At 39.0% G+C, this 19,902-nt stretch overlaps 1 non-coding gene across 1 annotated transcript; it reads left to right on the top strand.

The window, feature by feature from the left end:
• The first annotated feature begins 11,807 nt into the window (after positions 1-11,807).
• LOC148573806 (small nucleolar RNA R71) lies at positions 11,808-11,915 on the top strand. Its single transcript, XR_015906838.1, has one exon. It is a non-coding gene; the product is annotated as a small nucleolar RNA R71 (small nucleolar RNA).
• Positions 11,916-19,902: the final 7,987 nt, after the last annotated feature.

The raw sequence follows: 19,902 nt of genomic DNA, 5'->3' as shown, positions 1-19,902 counted from the left end.
CTGTGGCGTATTGTTGTAATTCGGCCAGAATTCGGAGGGTCTTTTCTAGATATAGGTTCCTTGAAGTTGCAAAGACTGGATACTTCAGTTCACAGTATCGGTGTGCAAACTTGACTGGGTTGGTTGCAGGCACTAACTGATAAGCCTTTTCCTACGGAGTAAAATTTTCTCCCGCTAGGAATCATCATACAGTATATCTAGGATAGTGGTAGAGGATTCTCCTTTTTTTCTTTTGCCTGTGCCTGTTTTGGCTTTTCCTTTTCCTTTAGGGTTAGACATCCTGAAAAGCAGAGGTTCCATGATACAGTTTATTAAACTAAAGCAGAAAAATAGGTAAGCAAATAGTATTTGAGCAATATAAGCATAGATGGGCAAAAGAGGAATAAAATAGCAATATAAGCATGAAGTGAGTTAGATGGATGTAGGATTTTGGACTGTATGCAAGCTAAAAGTCACAGAATTGAGATAAAAATCACAATCCAAGATCTATGATATACGGAATGCTTGTTTATCAGGAACAACAATAATCATGCTTTGAAATGGGATGAAAGTAGTTAGTTGAAAACTAAGAGAGCAGTTAGAAAGTTAATGCAGTTAAGAGTTAAAAAGTGAAGTTAAAGTGAGTGGCACGCTATTGTAGTTTCTAATGAACAAAAATTGCACAAACTTAAAGAACAAGCAACTCACATTCTAGCAGATGATGCAGATTATTGATGATAAACATGAAAATAAAAGAAGTGCAAAAATGAACAAAATCATCAATAATGCAATTTAACTAATAAGGGAACCAGAAGAAGTAGGAATGCTAGCCCATTCATCCATGAAAATGGCTTGGTTGAAACCAATTAGTGCAGAGTTTAAAAGTACCAAAGCCAAGTTATAGATGGGAGTTGAGTGAAACAATTTGCGGAAAAAAATTGGGCAACATTTTGGCTATAAAGTGGACGTTCCCGGGTAATAAACAGTAGCAAAAATTTTGTTCATATGACGTTAAAGTAGTGCAGAAAAGAGTAACAAATAGCAAGTCTCAAGAATTCAGAATAAACAAACTCAATCTGCAGTAAGAAATGCAATTCAGGTTGAATAATGTGAAAACAGCATTAAACATTAAAGAACAGCATATGAGCAGCATCATTGGCACAGTAATTTCAAAATTGCGAAACAGATAAAACAAGCAGCAAGAACGGCGCAATTATCAGACCTAAATCCACTAACCACATCCTAACTACCTAACCACCTAAAATCCACTATGAACATGCATCTCTAACTATCCTAATTTGAACAGAATTGAAAAATATGCAAACTAACTAATTGGAACGGGAAAGGAATCGGAGTGCAGTAGAACCTGGTGTGCGCAGTGACAGAAATTGAACGAAGAGAGAGGGTGGTGGTGTGGTGTTGCTGGTGGTGGTGGTGCGTGGCACGGCGGCGATGAGATGCGGCACGACAGCTCTGGGAATCCCGCGGTGGTGGCAAGGGGTTAAAGAGGGAAATGGAGGGGAGAGGAGAAGAAGGGGGCGAGGAGGTGAGGGTGGTGTTGGGGTGGTTGTTGCCGGCGGTCTGGGTGGTGGCGCGGTGGGCTATGTTGGCGACGGGGCAGGGGGCAGTGGTGGTGCGAGAGGGGGAAGGAGAAGGAGAAAAGAGGAAGAGAAGGGGGAAAGAGGGGGGGGTGAGGGCGGTGCGGCAAGGGGTGGCGACGGCGGCGATGCGGCGGGTTGGGCGGCGGTGGCAGTGGGAGGTTGGGGGGAGAAGAGAGAGATGGAGGTGGAACGATTGGGAGGGGGAAAAAAAGGGGGTGACGCTGGATTAGGGTTTCCGCGTCGGGGGGTTAAGTGAATTCAAATCCATGCGAAAGCGTGGATGAGGTGGAAGTGCAGCGATGCAAAAGTGTCATTGACGCGAACACGTGAATGAGGGGTAATGGAAACGACGCGTACGCGTGCGACACGCGTACACGTCGCCTAGAATTGTGCTAAACGCACACTTTCAGCGTCGTTTTGGCGCAACTCTCAGTTTCAACTAGGGGGCAAAATTTTTCACGCAACGCGTACGCGTCGCCCACACCCACGCGTGGTGTGTGTAAGTGAAAATGACGCGTACGGGTCATCGACGCGCACGCGTGGCCCAAATTATTCCTAACACATACCAGCCGCACGATTCTAGCCCAACTTTCTGGGCGTTGGATGGAAACGTCAATTTGAGATCGACGCCCACGCGTGGCCCATGCGCACGCGTGGTGTGAATTTTTTTTTAGTAGAAAATGCAGAATACAGAATGCAGATGCGGATGCGGATGTTATGAATGATTCTAGGAAAAATAAGATAAAATAAAATAAAATGAAACTAAAAACAAACAAAATGAAATAAAATTAAAATTGAAAAAAGAACGATCATACCATGGTGGGTTGTCTCCCACCTAGCACTTTTAGTTAAAGTCCTTAAGTTGTACATTTGAATAGCTTCCTGTTATGGTGGCTTGTGCTTGAACTCATCCATAAATCTCCACTAACGTTTGCAATTCCAATAGCCTCCGGGGTCCTAAACTAGGCACGTAAAGCTTTTGAGCAAGTTAAAGCAGGTTTTCAGGCTCCAGGGGTGTTGATTATCAGACTGAATCCCAGGATCCCAAACCTTGCTTCTGTACCCATCTTCTTGTTGACTATCTTCGTTCCAACCAGGTGATAAGTAATTTGAATTCTCATTGAGATACCCAAACATCTTCGAGACCCATTTAATCGAGCTCTATACCAATCCTTGCTCTTCCAGTTGGAGCGTGGAATCGTATTGAACCTTGGGTGCCAACTCCTATTACTAACCATTTCCCGCTTACTCTTAAAGCAACAGAGAGCTCTAAGTTGGCCATCGATTTCAAGCAAACCATATTCAAGTGGAAAGGTAAAGATAAAGGCTAAGAATTTTACCCACTTGAAGTTTGTATTGGGTGGTAATGGCCTTGGGAGAGGTGTTTCCAGTGGTATTTCAAGCTCCACTTCATTGTACTCTTTCGTGACTAATTTCACTTCCTTACAAACCTCTTCAACTGCAACCACGTCTTGATCAAAGTCTTCAATTTCTTCCTCGTCACTCAAGTCATAAGTTGGAGGTTGAGAAAAGTCTACCTCCACATCATCTTCATATTCACTTGGGGAAGATTCTTCAATCTCAAAGAACTCAATTGCGGATGCAAGTTCATTCTTGGGAGAGCTTAGTTCATGATCATCATTACCAAGGAAACTCGTTTCTTAATCTGTTCCGTCCAGTTCCTCATAAGATACATGCTTTGGGGTTTGTGTACTATCCTCCTTAGCATCGTTTGCAAAATTTCTTGGCGGAATTCTCTACAATTCTTGATTCCCATAGAGGTTCCGCGTCTCCTAAGTCTTCGACCAATTCTTCTTCCATGAGAATTTCAGCTTCCTCTACTTGTTCCAGTACAAAGTCATACTTCTTGCTGTCCACCGGAGCTTCTAGTGTCTCCTTCATGCTACGTTCTTCATTAGATTCTCCACATGAAGCCATGGGAGTTCCTTGAGTACCCGAACGTCGGGAAGCTAATTGATTTATCGCTTGTTCCAATTGATGAAGGGTTGCATGAAATTGATCTACCGTTTCCTTGAGGTGAGCCTGTGCTTCTTGGGTCGATGGATATGGACATGGTGCATATGGAAGTGGTGGTTCTTGGGAGTAATTGGATTGGAATTGGGGTGGGTAGAGGTTAGGGTCATATGGAGGTGAATGGTTGTGACTGGCTTGTGAGTATGGTGGTTCAAAGCTATGTTGAGGAGGTGGTTCATTGGCATATGATGGGGCTTGCTAGTAACTGCAAGGGGGTCCACCATATCTATCATCTTGGTATGCACCTCGGAATGGTTCTTGACCATAGTAATTAGGTGGAGGTGGTTTGTCACGAAGAGGTCCACCATAACTATTGTCTTGGCATGCATTGTAGAATGGTCGTTGTCCAGGGTATCTTGGAAGGTGTTATTGCCGAAAGGATTGATCAAATCCTCGTGGCTCCTTCCATCCGTGATTGTTTCGACCTTGATGCATGTTCCTGTTATAGCTTCCATTCCTTACAACAACATTAGAACCAAACTCAAAGCGACGGGGGTGAGAACTCATAGTAGCTAATGAAAGTTAAAAACAAAGATAAAAACAAATAAATAAGAAAAATAAAATATTTACAATAACCAATAATAAGGCACACAATTGCACCTCCCCGGCAACGGCGCCATTTTGACGAGCTGATTTCTGTCAGTAAAGAATTTTATAAGAATAATCACGTTGTAGGTATAGTTTCTAAACCAACAGACAATCCATTCGTACAAAAGTTTTTGTTGTCACAAGTACAAAACCCAATAAAATTTATAACTGAAGTATTTAAATCTCGGGTCGTCTCTCAAGGAATTGCAGGGAAGTATGATTTATTATTGGTTGTGGAAAAAGTGTATTTTTGGGGGTTTTTGAATTAAAGAACAAGTAAATTAAATGACGAGAAAAATAAATTAATAATTAAGAAAACACTTGGCAAGGTATGAGAACTGGAAATCTCATCCTAGTTATCCTTATCAGGTGTGATGAGAATTGTTATTGCTCCCACTTAGTTAACCCTTACTAATTAAAGGAAAGTCAAGTGGACTAATCAATCTGATTCCTCAAGTCCTAGTCAACTCCTATGGAAAGACTAACTTTAGAAGGATCCAAATTAATCAACAATATCCAATTTTCAATCAACAGCAGATTTTGACAACTCAAGTGTCACCAATTTCTCAACCAAAGCCAAAAGGGGAGAAAATCTACTCGAATAAAAATACCTTAAATTGGAAGCAGCAGTAACATAAATAAGAGAGAGAATCTTAAATCTGAAATACCTCAATTTGTATTAAATAAGAAAATCAATTCTAACATGAAGAATTCATAAGCCAATTTGGCAACATAGGTAATTAGATCTGAAATAGAGCAACTAAAGTAATAGAATAAATAAAAATAGAAGAGAACATAAATTAAAGGAACATTGAACCTGGAATGAAGAAGCAATCCTAAAATTAAGAGAAATCCTAAATCCTAAATCCTAAGAGAGAGGAGAGAGCCTCTCTCTCTAGAAACTACATCTAAAACCTAAAATTGTGAATTATCGAATGAATGATGAATGAATGATTTGATTCCCCCATTCTCCAGCCTCTATTCTGTGTTTCTGGACTTGGATTTGGGCGAAAAAAGGATCCAGAAATCGCTGGGGGCGACTTCTGCAATTTTTTTGCACGTGGCATCCGTCACGCGTGCGCGTCTGGTGCACAAAATTGTGATCTCTAAAACGGCGCCAAAAACTTGGTACTCACGATCGTAATCTCAACTCTTTTTCGCAACTTCGCACAACTAACCTGCAAGTGCACTGGGTCGTCCAAGTAATAAACCTTACGTGAGTAAGGGTCAATCCCACGGAGATTGTCGACTTGAAGCAAGCTATGGTCATCTTGCAAATCTCAGTCAGGCAGATTGGTTATGGGATTTTGATAATTAAAATATAATTAAAATATAAATAAAATATAAAACAAGATAGAAATACTTATGTAATTCATTGGTAAGAATTTCAGATAAGCGTATGGAGGTGCTTTGCTCCTTCTGAATCTCTTCTTTCCTACTGCCTTCATCCAATCATTCATACTCCTTTCCATGGCAAGCTGTATGTTGGGGGATTATCGTTGTCAATGGCTATCGTCCGTCCTCTCAGTGAAAATGGTCCAAGTGTGCTGTCACCGCACGGCTAATCATCTGTCGGTTCTCGATCATGTTGGAATAGGATCCATTGATCCTTTTGCATCTGTCACTACGCCAAACACTCGCGAGTTTGAAGCTCGTCACAGTCATCCCATCACAGATCCTACCCGGAATACCACAGACAAGATTTAGACTTTCTGGATCTCAAGAATGCTGCCAATTGATTCTAGCTTATACCATGAAGACTCCGATCTTTCGGAATGGAGGCTAAGAGATACACGCTCAAGCTATTGCAGATAGAACGGAAGTGGTTGTCAGGCACGCGTTCATAGGTGAGAATGATGATGAGTGTCACGGATTATCACATTCATCAAGTTAAAGTGCGAGTGAATATCTTGGAATAAGAATAAGCTTGAATTGAATAGAAAACAATAGTACTTCCCATTAATTCATGAGGAACAGCAGAGCTACACACCTTAATCTATAGGGTGTAGAAACTCCACCGTTGAAAATACATAAGTGATAATAGTCCAGGCATAGCCGAATGGCCAGCCCCCTAAACGTGATCAAGAGATCAAAAGTGATACAAAGATAGTCTCAAAAATGATCAAAAGATGTGAAATAAATCACTAAAAGTAGTTTTTATACTAAACTAGTAGCTAGGGTTACAGAAAATAAGTAAATGATGCAAAAATCCACTTCCAGGGTCCACTTGGTGTGTGCTTGGGCTGAGCATTGAGCTTTACACGTGTAGAGACTTCTCTTGGAGTTAAACGCCAGGTTGCAGCCTGTTTGTGGCGTTTAACTCTGGTTTGTAACCTGTTTCTGGCGTTTAACTTCAGAATGGGGCAGGAAGTTGGCGTTTGAACGCCAGTTTGCGTCGTCAAAACTCGGGCAAAGTATGGGCTATTATATATTGTTGGACATCCTTGGATGTCTACTTTCCAACGCAATTATGATTGCGCCAATTGGGTTTCTGTAGCTCCAGAAAATCCATTTCGAGTGCAGGGAGGTCAGAATCCAACAACATCTGCAGTCCTTTTTCAGCCTCTGAGTCAGATTTTTGCTCAGGTCCCTCAATTTCAGCCAGAAAATACCTGAAATCATAGAAAAACACACAAACTTATAGTAAAGTCCAGAAATGTGAATTTTGCATAAAAACTAATAAAAACTTAGTAAAAACTAATTAAATTATACTAAAAACAATGTCAAAAAGCGTATAAATTATCCGCTCATCACAACACCAAAATTAAATTGTTGCTTGTCCCCAAGAAACTGAAAATCAAATAGGATAAAAAGAAGAGAATATACTATAAATTCCAAAATATCAATGAAACTTAGCTCCAATTAGATGAGCAGGACTAGTAGCTTTTTGCCTCTGAACAGTTTTGGCATCTCACTTTATCCTTTGAGGTTCAGATTGATTGGCATCTATAGGAACTCAGAATTTAGATAGTGTTGTTGATTCTCCTAGTTCAGTATGTTGATTATTGAACACAGCTACTTTATGAGTCTTGGCCGTGGCCCTAAGCACTTTTTTTTCCAGTATTACCACCGGATACATAAATGCCACAGACACATAACTGGGTGAACCTTTTCAGATTGTGACTCAGCTTTGCTAGAGTCCCCAATTAGAGGTGTCCAGGGTTCTTAAGCACACTCTTTTTTGCTTTGGACCACGACTTTAACCGCTCAGTCTCAAGCTTTTTGCTTGACACCTTCACGCCACAAGCATATTGTTAGGGACAACTTGGTTTAGCTGCTTAGGCCAGGATTTTATTCCTTTGGGCTCTCCTATCCATTAATGCTTAAAGCCATGGATCCTTTTTACCCTTGCCTTTTAGTTTAAAGGGTTACTAGCTTTTTGCTCTTGCCTTTTGGTTTAAAGAGCTCTTGGCTTTTACTGCTTGCTTTTTCTTTTTCTTTCTTTTTTTTCTTTTATTTTCGCCATTTTTTTCGCAAGTCTTGTTTTTCACTGCTTTTTCTTGCTTCAAGAATCAATTTTATGATTTTTTAGATTATCAATAACATTTTTCCTTTTTCATTATTCTTTCAAGAGCCAATAATTTTAACATTCATAAACAACAAATTCAAAAGACATATGTACTGTTCAAGCATTCATTCAGAAAACAAAAAGTATTGTCACCACATCAAAATAATTAAACTAATTTCAAGGATGAATTCGAAATCATGTACTTCTTGTTCTTTTGTGATTAAAAACATTTTTCATTTAAGAAAGGTGATGGATTCATAGGACATTCATAGCTTTAAGACATAGACACTTAGACACTAGTGATCATGTAATAAAGACACAAACATAAATAAACATAAGGCATAGTAAACGAAAAACAGAAAAATAAAGAACAAGGAAATTAAAGAACGGGTCCACCTTAGTGATGGCGGCTAGTTCTTCCTCTTGAAGATCTTATGGAGTGCTTTAGCTCCTCAATGTCTCTTCCTTGCCTTTGTTGCTCCTCCCTCATAGCTCTTTGATCTTCTCTAATTTCCTGGAGGAGGATAGAATGCTCTTGGTGCTCCACCCTTAGTTGTCCCATGTTGGAACTTAATTCTCCTAGGGAGGTGTTAATTTGCTCCCAATAGTTTTGTGGAGGAAAGTGCATCCCTTGAGACATCTCAGGGATTTCATGATGAGGAATTTCCTCATGCTCTTGTTGAGGTCCATGAGTGGGCTCTCTTGTTTGATCCATCCTCTTTTTAGTGATAGGCTTGTCCTCTTCAATGAGGATGTCTCCCTCTATGACAATCCCAGCCAAATTGCAGAGGTGACAATTGAGGTGAGGAAAGACTAACCTTGCTAAAGTGGAAGACTTGTCAGCCACCTTGTAGAGTTCTTGAGGTATAATCTCATGAACTTTCACTTCCTCCCCAATCATGATACTATGGATCATAATGGCCCGATCCACAGTTACTTTGGAACGGTTGCTAGTAGGAATGATAGAGCGTTGGATGAACTCCAACCATCCTCTAACTACAGGCTTAAGGTCATGCCTTCTCAATTGAACCGGCTTGCCTCTTGAGTCAATTTTCCATTGAGCTCCTTCCTCACATATGTCCATGAGGACTTGGTCCAACCTTTGATCAAAGTTGACCCTTCTAGTGTAGGGGCGTGCATTTTCTTGTATCATTGGCAAGTTGAACGCCAACCTTACATTTTCCGAACTGAAATCTAAGTATTTCCCCCGAACCATTGTAAGCCAATTTTTTGGATTCGGGTTCATACTTTGATCATGGTTCTTAGTGATCCATGCGTTTGCATAGAACTTTTGAACCATTAAGATTCCGACTTGTTGAATAGGACTGGAGAGAACTTCCCATCCTCTTCTTCTAATCTCATGTCGGATCTCCGGATACTCACTCCTTTTGAGCTTGAAAGGGACCTCAGGGATCACCTTCTTCTTGGCCACAACTTCATAGAAGTGGTCTTGATGGACCTTTGAGATGAATCTCTCCATCTCCCATGACTTGGAGGTGGAAGCAATTGCCTTCCCTTTCCTCTTTCTAGAGGTTTCTCCGGCCTTAGGTGCCATAAATAGTTATGGAAAAACAAAATGCAATGCTTTTACCACACCAAACTTAAAAGGTTTGCTCGTCCTCGAGCAAATAAGAAAGAATGAAGGAGAAGAAGAAGAAAATAAAGGAGATGGAGGGAGAGGGTGAATTTGGCCAAGGGGGTATAAGTAGTAATTGTAATGTGTGAAAATGAAGGAGTGGTGAGGGGTATATATAGGAGTGGGGGAGGGTTAGGTTTTGTGTATTAGGGTTGGGTTTGGGAGGGAAAGGATTTTGAATTTGGAGGTAGGTGGGGTTTTTGGGGAAGAGTGAATGAGGTGATTGGTGAAGGGTATTTGGGGAAGAGATATGGAGGTGATTGGTGAAGGGTATTTGGGGAAGAGTGTTATGGAAAGGTGTGAAGAAGAGAGAGAGAGGTGGGGTAGGTGGGGATCCTGTGGGATCCACAGATCCTGAGGGGTCAAGGACTTAGCATCCCTGCTCCATTTAGGCGTGTAAATGCCCTTAGACTGCAATCCTGGCGTTTAATGCCAGGTTGTTGCTTGTTTCTGGCGTTAAACGCCAACTTTTCTCTCTTTTTTGGCGTTTAACGCCAACTTGGTGCTTGTTTCTGGCGTTAAACGCCAATCTGTAGCTTGTTTCTGGCATTTAACGCCAGCTTGATGCTTCTTTCTGGCGTTAAACGCCAGTAAGCTTTTCCTCCAGGGTGAGCTGTTTTTAATGCTGTTTTTTATTCTATTTTTGGTTTTTCAGTTGTTTTTGTAACTTCACATGATCATCAACCTAAAGAAAACATAAAATAATAATGGAAAATAAATAAATATCATGAAATAAAATTGGGTTACCTCCCAATAAGCGCTTCTTTAATGTCAATAGCTTGACAGTGAGCTCTCATGGAGCATCACAGATAATCAGAGCAAGGTTGGGGCCTCTCAACACCAAACTTAGAGTTTGGTTGTGGCCTCCCAACACCAAACTTAGAGTTTGAATGTGGGGGTTTTGTTTGACTCTGTATTGAAAGAAGCTTTTCATGCTTCCTCTCCATGGTTACAGAAGAAGAACCTTGAGTCTTGAAAACAAGGTAGTCCTCATTCAACTGAAGGACCAACTCTCCTCTGTCAACATCAATCATAGCTTTTGTTGTGGCTAGGAAGGGTCTGCCAAGGATGATGGATTCATCCTCATCCTTCCCAATGTCTAGGATTATGAAATTAGCAGGGATGTAAAGGCCTTTAACCTTTACTAGCACGTCCTCTACTAGTCCATAAGCCTGTTTCATTGATTTGTCTGCCATCTCTAATAAGATTCTTGCAGCTTGTACCTCAAAGATTCCCAGTTTCTCCATTACAGAGAGTGATATGAGGTTTATCCCTGACCCCAGGTCACACAGAGCCTTCTCAAAGGTCATGGTGCCTATGGTACAAGGTATGAAGAATTTTCCGAGATCCGATTTCTTCTGAGGTAATGTCTGCCTCATTAATGCACTCAGTTCATTGGTGAACAAGGGGTGGTTCATCCTCCCAAGTCTCATTACCAAACAACTTGGCATTTAGCTTCATGATTGCTCCTAGATACATAGCAACTTACTCTTCAGTGATGTCTTCATCCTCTTCAGAGGAAGAATATTCATCAGAGCTCATGAATGGCAGAAGGAAGTTCAATGGAATCTCTATGGTCTCTGTATGAGCCTCAGATTCCTTTAGTTCCTCAAAGGGAAACTACTTTCTGTCCAGAGGATGTCCCATGAGGCTTTTCTCACTAAGACTCACGTCCTCCTCACTCTCTCCAGGTTCGGCCATGTTAGTCATGGTTATGGCCTTGCACTCTCTTGGGATTTTCTTCCGTATTGCTTGGGAGAGTACTGGGAGGAGTTTCAGTAATCTTCTTACTCAGCTGACCCACCTGTGCCTCCAAATTTCTAATGGAGGACCTTGTTTTATTCATGAAACTTAGTGTGGTCTTAGATAGATCAGAGACTATGGTTGCCAGGCCAGAATGGCTCTATTCAAAATTCTCTTTCTGTTGCTGAGAAGATGATGGAAAAGTCTTGCTATTGCTAAACCTATTTCTTCCACCATTATTGTTGAAGCCTTGTTGAGGCTTCTGTTGGTCCTTCCATGAGAAATTTGGATGATTTCTCCATGAAGGATTATAGGTGTTTCCATAGGGTTCTCCCATGTAATTCACCTCTGCCATTGCAGGGTTCTCAGGATCATAAGCTTCTTCTTCAGAAGATGCTTCTTTAGTACTGTTGGATGCAGCTTGCAATCCATTCAGACTCTGAGAAATCATATTGACTTGCTGAGTCAATATTTTGTTTTGAGCCAATATGGCATTCAGAGTATCAATTTCAAGAACTCCCTTCTTCTGAGACGTCCCATTGTTCACAGGATTCCTCTTAGAGGTGTACATAAACTGGTTATTTGCAACCATTTCAATGAGTTCCTGAGCTTCTGCAGGGGTTTTCAGATGAAGAGATCCTCCTGCAGAATGGTCCAATGACATTTTTGACAACTCAGACAGACCATCATAGAATATACATATGATGCTCCATTCTGGAAGCATGTCAGTAGGACATCTTTTGATCAATTGCTTATATCTTTCCCAAGCTTCATAGAGGGACTCACCTTCCTTCTGTCTGAAGGTTTGGATTTCCACTCTAAGCTTGCTCATCTTTTGAGGTGGAAAGAATTTGGCCAGGAAAGCACTGACAAGCTTTTCCCAAGAGTTCAGGCTTTCCTTAGGTTGTGAATCTAACCATGTTCTAGCTCTGTCTCTTACAGCAAAAAGGAAAAGCATAAGCCTGTAGACCTCAGGGTTAACTCCATTGGCCTTAATAGTGTCACAGATTTGCAAGAATTCAGCTAAGAACTGATGAGAATCTTCCATTGGAAGTTCATGAAACTTGCAATTCTGTTGCATTAGAGAAACTAATTGAGGCTTAAGCTCAAAGTTGTTTGCTCCAATGGCAGGAATTGAGATGCTTCTTCCATAGAAATTGGAAGTTGGTGTAGTAAAATCACCAAGCACCTTCCTTGCCTTGTTGTTGTTGGGTTCAGCCATAGCTGTTTTCTCTGTTTTGAAAATTTCAGTTAGGTCCTCTTCAGAGTATTGTGCTTTAGCTTCTCTTAGTTTCCTCTTAAGAGTCCTTTCAGGTTCAGGATCAGCTTCAACAAGAATGCCTTTATCCTTGTTCCTGCTCATATGAAAGAGAAGAGAACAAAGAAAATATGGAATCCTCTATGTCACAGTATAGAGATTCCTTTATGTGAGTAGAAGAAGAGAAGAATAGAAGAAGGAGAAGAGAAGAATAGAAGAAGGAGAAGAGAAAAATTCGAATTTAAATTAAAATAAAAGGAAAACTATTTTTGTTTTAATTTTAATTATTATTTAGAATTCGAAAATTAAGAGAAGAAATAAAATTAAATTAAAATTTAAAATAACTAGTTAATTAAAAGGAATTTTGAAAAAGAGGGGAGGAGTTTTCGAATTAGAGAGAGGAAATTAGTTAGGTGGTTTTGAAAAAAATATGATTGAAATAGAAAACTTTTAAAATCAAACAAAAAGTCAGGTAGTTAATTGAAAAAAAATAAAAAGATTTGAAAATCAAATTTGAAAAGATAGGAAGTTAGAAAAGATTTTGAAATTGATTTTTAAAAAGATATGATTGAAGATCATTTTGAAAAAGGTTTGAAAAGGAAATTGAAAATATTTGATTTTTGAAATTAAAGTTGATTACTTGACTAATAAGAAACTAGAAGATATGATTTTAGAATTTAAAGATTGAACCTTTCTTAATAGGCAAGTAACAACTTGAAATTTTTGAATCAAAATATTAAATGTTAACATTAATTTCGAAAATCATGAAAAAAAATAAGAAAAAGATTTTGAAAATCAAAATTTAAAATTTTTGAAAATAAAGGAAATAATGAAAAAGATTTGATTTTTGAAAAAGATTTTGAAAAGATAGAATTTTTTTTAATTGAAAATTTGACTTTACTAATAAGAAACAACTAAATTTTTAAAAAATTTTTGACTAAGTCAATCCAAATTTTCGAAATTTATGAGAAGAATAAGGGAAAGATATTTTTTTATTTTTGAATTTTTAATGAGGAGAGAGAAAAACATAAAAATGACACAAAACATGAAAATTCAAGATCAAAACACATGATGCATGCAAGAACACTTTGAATGTCAAGATGAACACCAAGAACACTTTGAATGTCAAGATGAACACCAAGAACTTATTTTTGAAAATTTTTAAGAAAAGAAAATCATGCAAGACACCAAACTTAGAAATTTTCAAACTTTAGACACTAACAAATTGAAAATGCATATGAAAAACAAGAAAAGACTCAAAATATGAAAATGCAAAGATCAAACAAAGAAGATCATCAAGAACAACTTGAAGATCATGAAGAACACATGAATGAGTTTTCGAAAATTTAAAGAAAAATTAAAAAGATGCAATTGACACCAAACTTACAATTTGACACTAGACTCAAACAAGAAACACAAAATTATTTTTGGTTTTATGATTTTGTAAATTTTTTTGTATTTTTTTTCGAAAATTATTTGGAAAAAGAAAAATAAGGATTTCAAAATTTTTATTAAGAATTTCAGGAATCATGCAATGTTAGTCTAAAGCTTCGGTCCAGGAATTAGACATGGCTTACTAGCCAGCCAAGCTTTAGTCTAAAGCTTCGGTCCAAAAATCTAGACATGGCAATTTGCCAGCCAAGCTTCAGCAGAACATTACATACAACAGTAAGATTGATAGAAATCAACAAGCTCTTGTGATGATGAATTGAAACCTCGGTCCAAAAGATTAGAAATGGCTTCACAGCCAGCCAGACTTCAACAGATCATCATGAAACTCTAAAATTCATTCTTGAAAATTCTGAAGTCATAGAATAATTAATTTTTTTTGAAAATTTTTCGAAAATAAAAATAATAAAAACAAAAAGCTTAAAATTAAAATAAAATTACCTAATCTGAGCAACAAGATGAACCGTCAGTTGTCCAAACTCGAACAATCCCCGGCAACGGCGCCAAAAACTTGGTGCACGAAATTGTGATCTCTAAAACGACGCCAAAAACTTGGTACGCACGATCGTAATCTCAACTCTTTTTCGCAACTTCGCACAACTAACTAGCAAGTGCACTGGCTCGTCCAAGTAATAAACCTTACGTGAGTAAGGGTCGATCCCACGGAGATTGTCAGCTTGAAGCAAGCTATGGTCATCTTGCAAATCTCAGTCAGGCAGATTCAAATGGTTATGAATTTTTGATAATTAAAATATAATTAAAATATAAATAAAATATAAAACAAGATAGAAATACTTATGTAATTCATTGGTAAGAATTTCAGATAAGCGTATGGAGGTACTTTGCTCCTTCTGAATCTCTTCTTTCCTACTGCCTTCATCCAATCATTCATACTCCTTTCCATGGCAAGCTGTATGTTGGGGGATCACCGTTGTCAATGGCTATCGTCCGTCCTCTCAGTGAAAATGGTCCAAGTGCGCTGTCACCGCACGGCTAATTATCTGTCGGTTCTCGATCATGTTGGAATAGGATCCATTGATCCTTTTGCGTCTGTCACTACGCCAAACACTCGCGAGTTTGAAGCTCGTCACAGTCATCCCATCCCAGATCCTACTCGGAATACCACAGACAAGGTTTAGACTTTCTGGATCTCAAGAATGCTGCCAGTTGATTCTAGCTTATACCACTAAGACTCCGATCTTTCAGAATGGAGGCTAAGAGATACACGCTCAAGCTATTACAGATAGAACGGAAGTGGTTGTCAGGCACGCGTTCATAGGTGAGAATGATGATAAGTGTCACAGATTATCACATTCATCAAGTTGAAGTGCGAGTGAATATCTTGAAATAAGAATAAGCTTGAATTGAATAGAAAATAATAGTACTTCGCATTAATTCATGAGGAACAGCAGAGCTCCACACCTTAATCTAGGCGGTGTAGAAACTCCACCGTTGAAAATACATAAGTGATAATGGTCCAGGCATGGCCGAATGGCCAGCCCCCTAAACGTGATCAAGATATCAAAAGTGATTCAAAGATAGTCTCAAAAATGATCAAAAGATGTGAAATAAATCACTAAAGGTAGTTTTTATACTAAACTAATAGCTAGGGTTACAGAAAATAAGTAAATGATGCAGAAATCCACTTCCAGGTCCCATTTGGTGTGTGCCTGGGCTGAGCCTTGAGCTTTACACATGTAGAGACTTCTCTTGGAGTTAAACGCCAGGTTGCAGCCTGTTTGTGGCGTTTAACTCTGGTTTGTAACCTGTTTCTGGCGTTTAACTTCAGAATTGGGCAGGAAGTTGGTGTTTGAACGCTAGTTTGCGTCCTCAAAACTCGGGAAAGTATAGACTATTATTATATATTGCTGGAAAGCCCTGGATGTCTACTTTCCAACGCAATTGAGAGCGCGCCAATTGGGTTTCTGTAGCTCCAGAAAATCCATTTCGAGTGCAGGGAGGTCAAAATCCAATAGCATGTGTAATCCTTTTTCAGCCTCTGAATCAGATTTTTGCTCAGGTCCCTCAATTTCAGGCAGAAAATACCTGAAATCACAGAAAAACACACAAACTCATAGTAAAGTCCAGAAATGTGAATTTTGCATAAAAAGTAAAAAAAACATAGTAAAAACTAATTAAATTATACTAAAAACTACCTAAAAACATTGCCAAAAAGCGTATAAATTATCCGCTCATCAGCGTCATTTAGAGATTTTCCTTGCCACGTGTACGCGTCATTTGTGCTCTGTACAAGGCACGCATCCGCGTCGTCCATGCGTGCGCGTCGCTGCCCTTTTCTTTAAAACTCCATTTTGTGTGTTCCTTCCATTTTTGTGTGTTTCCTTTCTGTCCTCTAAGCCATTCCTGCCCTATAAAGCCTGAAATTACTTAACACACAGATCACGATATCGAATGGTAATAAAGGATAATTAAAATTAATATTTTTAAGTCATAGGAAACATGTTTTCACATATATCACAGAATAAGGAAGGAATTGTAAAACCATGCAATTTATATGAATAAGTGGGTGAAGAATTGATAAAAACACTCAATTGAGCACAAGATAAATCATAAAATAGTGGTTTATCAGTCATTGATGTTTTCAATTGGTTGTTTGGATTTAATATTCCTTGCTACTTTTCTATGCTTTTATGTTATGCCTCCCAAGTGTTTGAGAAAATGCTTGGTTGGAGTTTAGTGTAGATTTCTCTCCTTTTGGCTTTGGTTGAGTAATTGGAGACTCGAGTTATCAAACTCCTTTGTTGATTGATAATTGAAAGTTTCTAGTTGATTTGGATCCCTCAAAAGCTAGTCTTTGTTTAGGAGTTGACTAGGACTTGAGGAATCAAATTGATTCATCCACTTGACTTTCCTTCATAGTTAGAGGTTAACTAAGTGGTAGCAATGGACAATTGATGTCATAATTGATAAGGATAACTAGGATAGAACTTCTAATTTTCATACCTTGCCAAGAGTTTTCTTAGTTATTAATTTAATTTCTTGTCATTTTATTTCCTTGTTCCTTATTTCAAAAACCCAAAAAGATAATTTTCCACAACCAATAATAACTACACTTCCCTGTAATTTCTTGAGAGACGACTCGAGGTTTAAATACTTCGATTTAATTTTATTGGGTTTGTTTAGTGACAACCAAATTTTTGTATGAAAGGATTCTTTGTTGGTTTAGAAACTATACTAGCAACGAGAATTTATTGTGAAATTCTTTACTAGCAAAAATCCGTTCATCAAACACCCATCTTATAAGTCTGGGTTTAGAATCCTATTTAGTGAGTAGATATTTTAGAGCAGCATGGTCAGTATGAATAATGACCTTAGATCCTACTAGATAGGATCTAAACTTGTCAATGGCATAGACCACTGCAAGTAGCTCCTTTTCTATAGTAGTGTAGTTTTTTTGCGCATCATTTAATACACGACTAGCATAATAAATAACATGCAGAAGCTTGTCATGTCTCTGCCCTAGGACTGCGCCAATTGTATGATCACTTGCATCACACATTAGCTCAAATGGCAAGTCCCAGTTGGGTGCAGAGATGATAGGAGCAGTGACAAGCTTGGCCTTCAGAGTTTCAAAGGCATGCAGGCATTCTTGGTCAAAGACGAATGGAACATCAGTGGCCAAGAGATTACACAGGGGTTTGGCAATCTTTGAAAAGTCTTTATGAACCGCCGGTAAAACCCTGCATTGCCTAGGAAGCTTCTGATTGCCTTAACACTAGTAGGTGGAGGCAAGCATTCTATCACTTCCACCTTAGCTTGATCTACTTCTATCTCCTTGTTTGAGATCCGATGCTTAAGAACAATGCCTTCAGTTACCATGAAGTGGCATTTCTCCCAGTTTAGAACTAGGTTTGTTTCTTGGCATCTTTTCAGGATCAGGGTTAGATGATCAAGACAGGAGTCAAATGAGTCTCCATAAACAGAGAAGTCATCCATGAATACTTCAGGGAATTTCTCTACCATATCAAAGAAGATGGATAACATGCATCTTTGAAAGGTGGCAGGCGCATTACACAGGCCAAATGGCATAAATCTATAGGCGAACACGCCAGATGGGCATGTGAATGCTGTCTTCTCTTGATCTTGTGGATCTGCTGCTATTTGATTGTACCCGAAATATCCATCTAGGAAATAATAAAAAACATGACCTACTAGTCTTTCTAGCATTTGGCCAATGAAGGGTAAAGGAAAGTGATCTTTCCTGGTGGCGTCATTGAGTCTTCCGTAGTCAATGTACATACACCACCCTGTAACTGTCCTTTTAGGGATCAACTCATTCTTTTCATTATAAACCACTGTCATCCCTCCCTTTTTAGGGACAACTTGGACAGGGCTCACCCAGGGGCTATCAGAAATGGGATAAATGATCCCAGCCTCCCAGAGTTTAGTGACTTCCTTCTGCACTGCTTCCTTCATAGTTGGATTCAAACGCCTCTGTGGTTGTACCACTAGTTTGGCATTATTCTCCAACAGAATTTTATGCAGGCATCGGGCTGGGCTAATGCCCTTAAGGTCACTTATAGTCCACCCAAGGGTGGTCCTATGTGTTTTGAGCACTTTAATGAGTGCTTCTTCTTCCTGTGGTTCTAAGGTAGAGCTTATGATCACAAGAAAAGTATCTCCATCTCCTAGAAATGTATATTTTAGGGAGGATGGTAGTGGCTTAAGCTCAAGCTTTGGAGGCTTCTCCTTTTTCTCAGAGGTTTCCAGAGGTTCCTTTGAATTAGGCTGAGTATCATCAAGGATATCATCTAGCCCTTCCTTGAAGCTTTCGGCCATGTTGACTTCTTCCACAAGGGAATCAATGAAGTCAACGCTCATGTATTCCTCAGGAATGTCTGTATCCTGCATAGCATTGACAGCATTCAGTACGAACTTTTTCTCATTGACTCTCAGGGTTACTTCCTCTTTTTCAACATCAATGAGGGTACGTCCTATAGCTAGAAAAGATCTTCCTAGGATAAGGGATGCACTCTTGTGCCCCTCCATGTCCAATACCACAAAGTCAGTGGGAAAGACAAATGGTCCAACCCTAATAATCATATTTTCAACTACTCCTAATGGTATCTTAATAGAACCATCAGCAAGTTGAAGGCACATGCATGCGGGTTGTTTTGAATTCATTAGTTATACTAAGCTTCTTTATTAGTGAAGTATGTATTAGGTTGATGTTTGCTCCAAGGTCACATAGAGCTGTCCGTATATAAGCATCACCTAGAGTGCATGGTATCATAAAGTTTCCAGGGTCTTTAAGCTTCTCTAGTAAGCTGTTCTGAATGATTGCACTACATTCCTCAGTGAGGAGAACTGTTTGTGTCTCTCTTCAATATTTCTTATGACTTAAAATTTCCTTCATGAACTTTGCATAAGAAGGTATCTGTTCAAGAGCTTCTGCAAAAGGGATCTTTATCTATAACGTTCTGAGATACTCCGTGATGAACGGACTTTTGTGTGGTTTAGAATTCACAAATAAAATCTCGTTGTAAGTATAGTTTCTAAACCAACAATAGTCCTTTCATACAAAAATTTGGTTTGTCACTAGTGCAAACCCCTAAAATCTATAAACCGAAGTATTTAAACCTTGGGTCGTTCTCCCTAGGAATTGCAACAGAGTGTCTTGTTATTGGTCATGGAGTTATGTTTGGGGTTTTTGAGATATTAGACATGAAAGATAAATGGCAATAAAATTAAAATAACAACTAGAAAGCTTTAGACAAGGAATGAGAATTAGAAGTCCTATCCTAGTTATCCTCCTCAATTGTGACCACAATTATCCATTGTTACCACTTAGTTAACCTCTAACCATGGAAGAAAGTCAAGTGGATGAATTAATTTGATTCCACAAGTCCTAGCCAACTCCCAAGGGGAAAGACTAGCTTTAGTGGTATCCAAATCAATTAGCAACTTCTAATTATCAATCAACAAGGGAATTAGATAACTCAAGCGTCACTAATTACTCTACCATAGCCAAGAGGAACAAAATCTACACTAAAATCCAACCAAGCATTTTATCGAACACTTGGAAGGCATAAAAGGAAAACATAGTAAATTGCAAGGAATGTAAATCTACACTACTCAATTGCAC

This window comes from Arachis ipaensis, chromosome B2 (assembly GCF_059453495.1).
Source record: "Arachis ipaensis isolate K30076 ecotype BB chromosome B2, ASM5945349v1, whole genome shotgun sequence".
Lineage (NCBI taxonomy): Eukaryota > Viridiplantae > Streptophyta > Magnoliopsida > Fabales > Fabaceae > Arachis > Arachis ipaensis.
The sequence above is the reverse complement of the archived record's forward strand: the minus strand, read 5'-3'. Positions and strand labels throughout refer to the sequence as shown.